This window comes from Cucurbita pepo, chromosome LG02 (assembly GCF_002806865.2).
Source record: "Cucurbita pepo subsp. pepo cultivar mu-cu-16 chromosome LG02, ASM280686v2, whole genome shotgun sequence".
In the NCBI taxonomy this organism is placed as follows: Eukaryota; Viridiplantae; Streptophyta; class Magnoliopsida; order Cucurbitales; family Cucurbitaceae; genus Cucurbita; species Cucurbita pepo.
In genome coordinates, this window is record NC_036639.1 from 9332716 (window position 1) to 9341297 (window position 8582).

The window sequence follows — 8582 nt, forward strand, 5'->3', positions numbered from 1 at the left end:
CAAGTCAGCGGAATCGAGCGGATTCTATTCAGCCATGCACGTCCCTCTGTACGACAGTTCTCGAGTGCATCAAAACCTCTTCAAATTCCATTATCTTCCGTCGNGGTTCAAGCAGATTTAACTAGAAATGAAATCTCTTCTTCAATTATTTAGATTTTAGATATTGGTTGAAAATGGCCCGTACATAATTAAAAATAATAATAATAAAAAATAATAAAAAAATAATTCTTCCTTGTTTTAGGAAAGAAAAGAAAAATCAAAATTATTTATCCAATTAATTAGAATCAAATCTCCTCTTCCATTACCTAGTTATTTAGATTTTAGTTAGCCTTTATAAATCCTGTCAGATCTTTGAATGAAGTCATTTATCTTTTCCTTTATACAATCATTTAGAATGGATCCCCTCTTCATTTACTAAACTGCTAACAGAATTAAACAGAGAAGAAAAGAATTAAATGGAAAGGTTTGAAAAGAATTTAAGAGAGAGGAAAAAGAAAAGAAATAATCATAGTAGAGAGTAGATCTTTTCCTTTATAAAATTATTTAGAATCTGATCCCTCTTCATTTACTATACTGTTGACAAAATTAAATCGAGAAGAAAAGAATTAAATAGAGAGGTTTGAAAAGAATTCAAGGAAAAGAAATAATCATAACCGAGGGAAAAAGAATTAAACTGATAGATGGTAAAGAATTAAGAGGAGAGGTAAAGGAATATATATATATATATATATATATATATATATATATATATTATAGAAAAGAGAGGAGAGAGACAATAGTGGAGGAAAATGAAAGATTTGGGGAGCAGAATTATATATATATATATATATATATATTCAATACTCATTAATGTTCACTTGAAGTTTAAGAACTATTGTAAAATTTCGAGAATTGAAATTGATGTCAGGGTTCATATAGGTTGGCTTGGATACAAAGAACAAAACCAAACTTGATAAAGTGGTGATACCAGTCTACACTAATAAGCTAATCAAGTAAGTGGCCTTACTATACGATAGACTAAAGATTGTTTGAATCATGATGATGTATGAGTATGACGTTGGGTTGTGATGTATGTTAAATATATGTTATTTATGTTTCGATGCATGACGTACATGTTATATTTGATGCACTTAATGGCTTCTATGGTGAGTATGATGTATGCATGACGATGTTATTAACATGATGATGTTTTCCATGTTGAACATGCCTTATGATGTTGTTTGCCATATTGCATCATGTCATTAGATCGACATAGGATACAACCCTAAGAGTATGAAAATGATATTAACGTAAATATCCACAAGCACGTGTTACATAGTGTAACCAAGAGATGAAACTAGAGGGTTGTGTCAGAAGAGATGTATAATTGGACTTAGAGGGATCTCATGCATATTGTATGTTCATAAGCAGAGGGCTACTTCCCCTAGAGATGATGAGTGCGGACGCGCACCGTATGATGAGCGCGAATGCACACAGGTGAGGGTCCAGGGGGTGTGCGAGCGCCCTGGGGATTCACACTCGCACGTGTGAGTCGTGTGTAGGGAAGTACTATACATCCAATTTGTCCGAGACTGGAGGTCACCCTTAAGATGATTAGAGATAGGTCCCTAATTCATGATTGCATGTGTTTGTATTAGCATGGCCTCTATAGTGGGATCACTTACTGAACGAAATACTCAGGTTGTGTGCCATATTGTTTTTTAGGTAAAGGCAAGGTGCCCATGTACGGTTGACGGTGACATCATGATTAGAGACTGTGGTGGGTGCATAGGATAGTTGCATATTTAAAATTCATAGCTTGGTTAGGATAGAGTGTTTGCATTTCATTTATTTAAATTATTTAATTTGTAATTGTTTTATCTTATTTTGAACTCCAGCATGAAGTTTGAAACACGTAAGTTCGATAGTGTTTTCTAATGTTTTAACATATTCTGAAGTTTTTAAATTTTCCCACTAATAAAGATGAGCTTCTTAGAGTTATATTCTGCATTAGAGATGAGCATGAGACGTTAGTGGCGACTTAGAATTTAGGGTGTTACACTTATCATAAACATCACATAAGGGATAATATGGCATCATCTCTCCTAAGCATCTTTTATGCATAGTTAGTTAGCTGAATCATAAAGTCATACTAAAATTGGGGAGTGATCCCATATGCCAACCAACTTTTAGGCTTACTATGTGATCCTTTGGCCCCAACCTGGACGGGTTAAGGAAGCAACGACTCTGTTCAAAAGGCCCTTGACCATTTTTAAACACGATAATGGCACCTAAAGTTGCATCGACGCACTATCCTATCTGATCAATATAGGTCAAGCTCAATGATACAGGTATTTGAATATCATCACTTGGCAGAGATGCTACTAGGTCCAATCTAGACCACTAAATAGTGCTAATGATATGCTAGAGGAAATTGAGGTGGTCTGGCTCGGGTGATAATGTTCATAACGGCTAGTAGGCCAGGTAAGCTTTCTTACTATTTTCTTAGTGTCGAGAAGGTTAACTAGATTCTTAGGGCATCTTGACGAATTATCTCTTAAACTCTCGTTTTTAGGTCTTGTTAGAGTGACTCTAGGGGATAACACGAATTTGGGAGCATTTGGGTTTAGTTCTCTGATCATCTGTTTAGCTTACTGGAAATGTCCTAACCTTAATCATTGTAAAATCGTACTAACTCTAGCACGCTATTCTTATCTCAATTAGTCTATGCATGCTCTAGGCTTATAGATTTTATAGACTAGCCTATCGGTTATGCTTCGTCAAAATTAGTTATGCTCTACGAAAGATAATAAATGATGTTGTTTTGTTATGTTATGATTTACTAAGTTTGAAATTTGAATAATACATGATGTATTGATAATTCAAAGCATGTTTAGATTTAACTAGATTTGTATTGAGATTGTGATGTTTCATGGAAGGTAGTAGGCTACTGAATACTAGTATATGTATGAAAATGGATTTGTTGAGGAAAATTAGATGTTTCAATTAGATATCTCGAAACAAAGAAAAACGATGTAATGCCGTGATCGGAAATGTGAAAAAGAATGTACCCATGTATACTAATAAATTGCTTCAAACAAAAATGACTGGCTTGGTAGATAATAAATTTCTATCAGTTACTATGGACATAAAAAATGGTAGTGTCAAAGGAAAATTTTGTTACTACAAAGCATGTAATTAAGAAATCATAGCTTCGGTGTGAACCTGTAAAAGAGTGATTTGGGCTTACAAAAAAAAACATTTATAAGCTACCATGAAAGTTCAAACACCTTATACTTGAACTCATTTGTAAGGGAAGAAAGGTAGAAATCTCCTTATCTCAGCACTAATTGCCAGATTTAAAGCCAAGTTCGAAGACACCTATAGGTAAGAAAGTTACAAGGTGATTTAAAGTTGTCACAATGATTATCAAAGTTTTTCACGGTGGTATGGATGTGGATGGTGACATTAGATGTCCAAATTATGATTGCTCCTTTTTGTCCCACTTAGGTCGTTCGGAGCTAGTCAGAGAATACATTTTCTGACAGCTCAAGCTCGCTTCTCAGCTTGTCCAGCTTGGGTTTGATACGTTTGGACCATTTTCTACAATTTTTATACTCTTCACGGGCATTTTTTTTTTTTTTTTGACAGTTTGGAAGACATTTAAGGATACTAAGACTACTTTTTAACTAATTTAAACTATTTGGAGCTAAATATAAATTAGTTTATGCTAATTAGGTAAATCAATTTGCATAAAAGAATTCTAAGTTACGATTGTGGACTCCTCACGAAGAATGAGACTTCAATGAGTATTTTTAAGCTAGTGCAAGGGATCGTAGTGATTTCAGCTTAGGCCAACTAAGCAAGTGACTTTATCGTTGGTGAGTTGAATGACGTGATTGCTATACGAGCAATGTCTACTCTGTGGTCCCCAATCACGAGCAATGTCTACTCTGTGGTCCCCTGCACGTGTCCTGATATTTTAATTACTTGATATATGGGAAGTTATGTTTATGCTATGATATGATGTTAGACATGATGGGATACAAATTATGCTATGTTATATAGATGTCATGTAACGATTATTCATGTTATGAAATTATGTTATGTTATTAACGTTGTACAATGTATGAACCTCCATATTCTATGTCAGGTAAAATATGTAATACATACTACTCATTCCTTATGAGATATTAGAAAGCCATGTATGTTGATTATGGAAGATCAGACAAGTATTATGTATGTGGATCTCATAGGACGTTATGTTATGAAAAGAATTGAGATATGATTTGCATCATATGTATAAGACATAAATTGAGACTATGAGACTTTATGCATCTTATATGTCACATGCATTTGATACTTCGTTGCTATAATGAGTACGAACGCATACATTACGATATCTATGTTTTTCCATAATATTATGCGGGCTCCGGCTCTCCACGGTTCTGGCAGTGTGAGCATGCACTACTTGAAGGGCAAGCCTAGGTGGACTCTAGAGTAAAAGCCTTACAACGACAGCTCTCCGACGCATCGAATCACAAATCGGTACGTGGACTCTTGGGGTAAAAGCCTTACAACATTTCCATTTTATAAAATGGGAGACACAAGAAAATTAAAGTTACCTAATAAGCATTTCAAATCCAAAATAGTTTCAAAACATAACGAGACGGCGGAGTCAATCAAAAGAAATCAGTTACAAAATAGCATAAGTTTTCCCAAAATAAACATCAAAATGATATTAAAACCACATGGACAGAGAGGACTCGATCTAAGGGTCTCACTGCAGCCGCACGGCTCCGCACGTTTCCGCCACCAACATTGGTCTACTTAACACCTGAAAAAAATATCAATAACATGGGATGAGTATAAAAATACTCCATAAGCAACCTACTTGTAGGCTCTTATTGTAATACCGAAGAAAGAGAAATAGAAATAGAAAAAGAAAAAAAATAGGAAAAGTCGAGAGAGGGGCAAATAGGTAAATTTGCCCCTCCAACCACCTAAGGGGTCCAAATGAAACCCCATCCTTAGTCCTGCAAAAGAGAAACGGGTTAGAGAGAACCTAGAGAGAGGAGGAAGAATGAACGGCCGGAAGACTCATCGAAAACTACCGTTGGAGTCCGTTCCGGTCAAGACCAAGATGCAAGGAGCCTTTCTTGGAAGGGAGAAGAGAATGTGGGTGGCCGAATTCCCATTTTCCATCAAGAAATCGGAAAAACCCGCGAGGTAAGATCTTGAACGTTTTCTCAGATCTACAGTTTTCCTTTGTGAATCAAGATCTGAAATCTTGATATATTCACCTAGGAACAACTCTATGCACGATCTGTGAAGAAGTTTGGCCGAGATCTCAACTCGAAGGTAGAGATTCGAGAATCGTCTGAGAACGGTGAGCGAACTTCCGACTCTCTTAACTCATCCGGTAATCAAGCAAAAAATTACAAAAAAAAAATACTAGGACGTAGCCCGTAACATGATCTAGAACTTTGCCGAAGNTGGGTATAAGGAACCTTTAGGCGTCTAATGAGAGAACGATGAACCGGTGAAACCTAAGGGGCAAGCTCCAAGGGACTAAGACTAGAACCAGATGTCCTAGAACCGAATTAGGAAACCGTGGGAACCTGTTAAGTTAGAATGCGAAGAGAGCCTACAAGTAGGTGGCTTACTGAGTATAATTTTTATACTCATTCCTTTCTACTTTTTTTGTTAGGTGCCAGTCGAGGTGGAGGAGCGTTCGAGAGCGGTGCGGTCACAGAGGGGTTGTTCCATAGCGTCAGTCCCTTTTCGGTCTTTTGGAGTCTTTTGCAAATTCCTTTTNAGGCACCGAACATGTGTCGATCGTCGGCTGGAGCAACGCAGCTCCAGCGAGGTGACGACATGTGTCGCCTGCAAAGCCAAGCCGAACCGCAAACGCGAGCCGAACCGGACCGACCGACCCACGACTGCACAGAAGCTGGCGAGCGTGCAGCCTGCGACTGGCACATTCCCGCATGCGTGGCACTCGCACTCCCAGCACACTGCTGGTGCATGAGCGCGCGTGGAACGGCCACTTTGGCCCGGTTGCTCTCTGTTTGCTCGATTTTTGTCCCGATTCTAGTTCTAATATTGTTTTTACGTGAATAGGGACCTAATTTAAAGAAATCAGTATTTTTGGACACCTCACGAGCAAAGAAACGCTAGCAAAAAGACACGCATCAACTATGTAAGTCATCACCCGGTATTTAGGAAGAAATACTNCGCTTTCTTCTATTTTAATTTTACCAGTTTTTCATCTTTTTATTTTATTTTCTTTTTGGTTTGTTTTCGCTTTCGTCTTTTGGGTCACGGTCCGAGCTTAGAAGCCTCGAAAATCGGGTCGTGACACTTATTGGACTTAATTCTATTCACAGAATCTTTGACTATCTGCTCGAATCTATCTCTGACAAAGTCTACTATAGTCTCAAAAGAAGACCCTATGGATTCTCATTGATATGGATTTTATTCCATACCTAACTATCTACTAAGCTCAAATAAGTNTCCAGATTAGCTCTCTATGTAAAATATTAATCGGATTGATTGTTATGATTGTGTTAGGGGAATTATCTGAGTGTTGCTTGTATGCTTTAAGCTTCCGTCGTACGTACGCATGCGTTTAATTTATGTTGGAATTGTGTATTCCGCGTTTCGGGTGCTTGATGGATGAATTAGCCCCATTGAGCGTGAATTTCGTGTTCTGGATGCTTGATGGAGATCATCGCCCGTTGAGCCGGCATGCCTAGTTTGCATGAATTATATAATATGATATTAGAAGACGGTTGCATGCACACTCTGTTAATTGCTATGACCNTAAGCTCAAATAAGTGGATTTCGCCTAGTGGTGCCTGACATCAACTACTTGTTCCTGAGAATTAGTAACTACCTGCCATTACGCCCCATCGGGCTGCGTTAGTAAACTACCTGTCTTACACCCCTGTTGGGTTTAGATCAGTAAAAGGTCATGACTTTCTCCACTAGCCACCCCTAACGTAGTATTACAGTAGTATACTCACTATGGCCACCCATATCCNCGCATGCGTTTAATTTATGTTGGAATTGTGTATTCCGCGTTTCGGGTNCCAGCAACGGTAGTTCTTTGCAAGTTTATGATCTCGTCGGTAATTTCTCCCGTGGGATGCTTGGACTCCAACAAAGCACTTGCCGTTTCCCTCTCGTTTAACATCTTGGTTTAAACCCCTCCCTCAAGTTTATTGGTCTTTTATCCACAAGAGTTAAAAGAGAACTTTTGGGTAGGTGGCAGATCTACCCTCTGTCAAATATTTTTTTTTTTTTTTTTTTTTTTTTTTTTTTTTTTTTNGCTATTTAGAACATATCAATGGTTCAATTCACAAATGAGCAATAATGGGCTATCCAAACCCTAAATCAAAGCAGAACAAAGTACCAAGGCTTACATCATACTCATCATTCAAATCAAGAACTAACAATCTACCACGACAATCTAGGAAACACATAAACTCNGTTCTGGATGCTTGATGGAGATCATCGCCCGTTGAGCCGGCATGCCTAGTTTGCATGAATTATATAATATGATATTAGAAGACGGTTGCATGCACACTCTGTTAATTGCTATGACCCATTTCTATGATAAGCTTAGGGGATTACTGTTAGGAGCAATATGTCGCTCTAGCCAGACTTAAATTTCCCCTAGGAACTTAGCGGATTACCACGACAACAAGGTACATCAGGAGTGTTCATAGATTGCTAGTGTGAGAATGGTATCTATAGCTTCATGGGAGGACCAAGGGTCCCTCATCAGTCCTTACTGCTCTTAGCCATTTCGCATGGAAAATGTGNTCAAACACCTATTAGAGAATTTCACATTTATGCATGCGGAAACTATATAACCCTAACTATAATCAACGTATAATCGTTCATGATATTGAAATACAACACATGAAACTAATGTTAACAAAACTCGTAAGTATAATACTAGATCGTTTGCCCGTACTCCAAACAGCTCCTACAAGCAATTCTTAGAAACTTGCTCCATGCGGTTACTTACTAGTTGTAGGCTACTCGAGGTTGTTTCAGGTCTTCAACAAATTTTCAATTCCTTCAAAGATCTTCACTTAGGTCCTACATTAAGAAAATATATCAAAANCCTCGTACAACCCATTTGCATGGGAATGGGTTGGGTCGCGCCCCCCATAGGGGGACTATATGGGCTTAGGGGTATTCNCTAGTCAAAAATTTGTGAGAATTGAGTTTCTGAACCTTGGGTCATGTTTACCTTCAGGTCTAGTTTGGGTAGTGGGTCGGAGTCAGCTAAATGGGTCGGGTCAGGCCGGTGTTGACTCTCGGGTCACTAGGCGTGTAGGGTCGGTTGACGGGTCGGTGCGGTTTTGGCAGGGCATTTTGGTACAGCGGGTCGATTTGGTTCAACGGTCGGTTAAACCCAACGATCGGCTCCTTCCTCCTCGCGACTTTCCTTCACTTCTTCAACTTTTTCAACACCTGTCAACGTTCCTTTTTCCCTCTTCTTCGACCCTTGATCGTCCGACTTTGTTTACCAGCAACGGTAGTTCTTTGCAAGTTTATGATCTCGTCGGTAATTTCTCCCGTGGGAT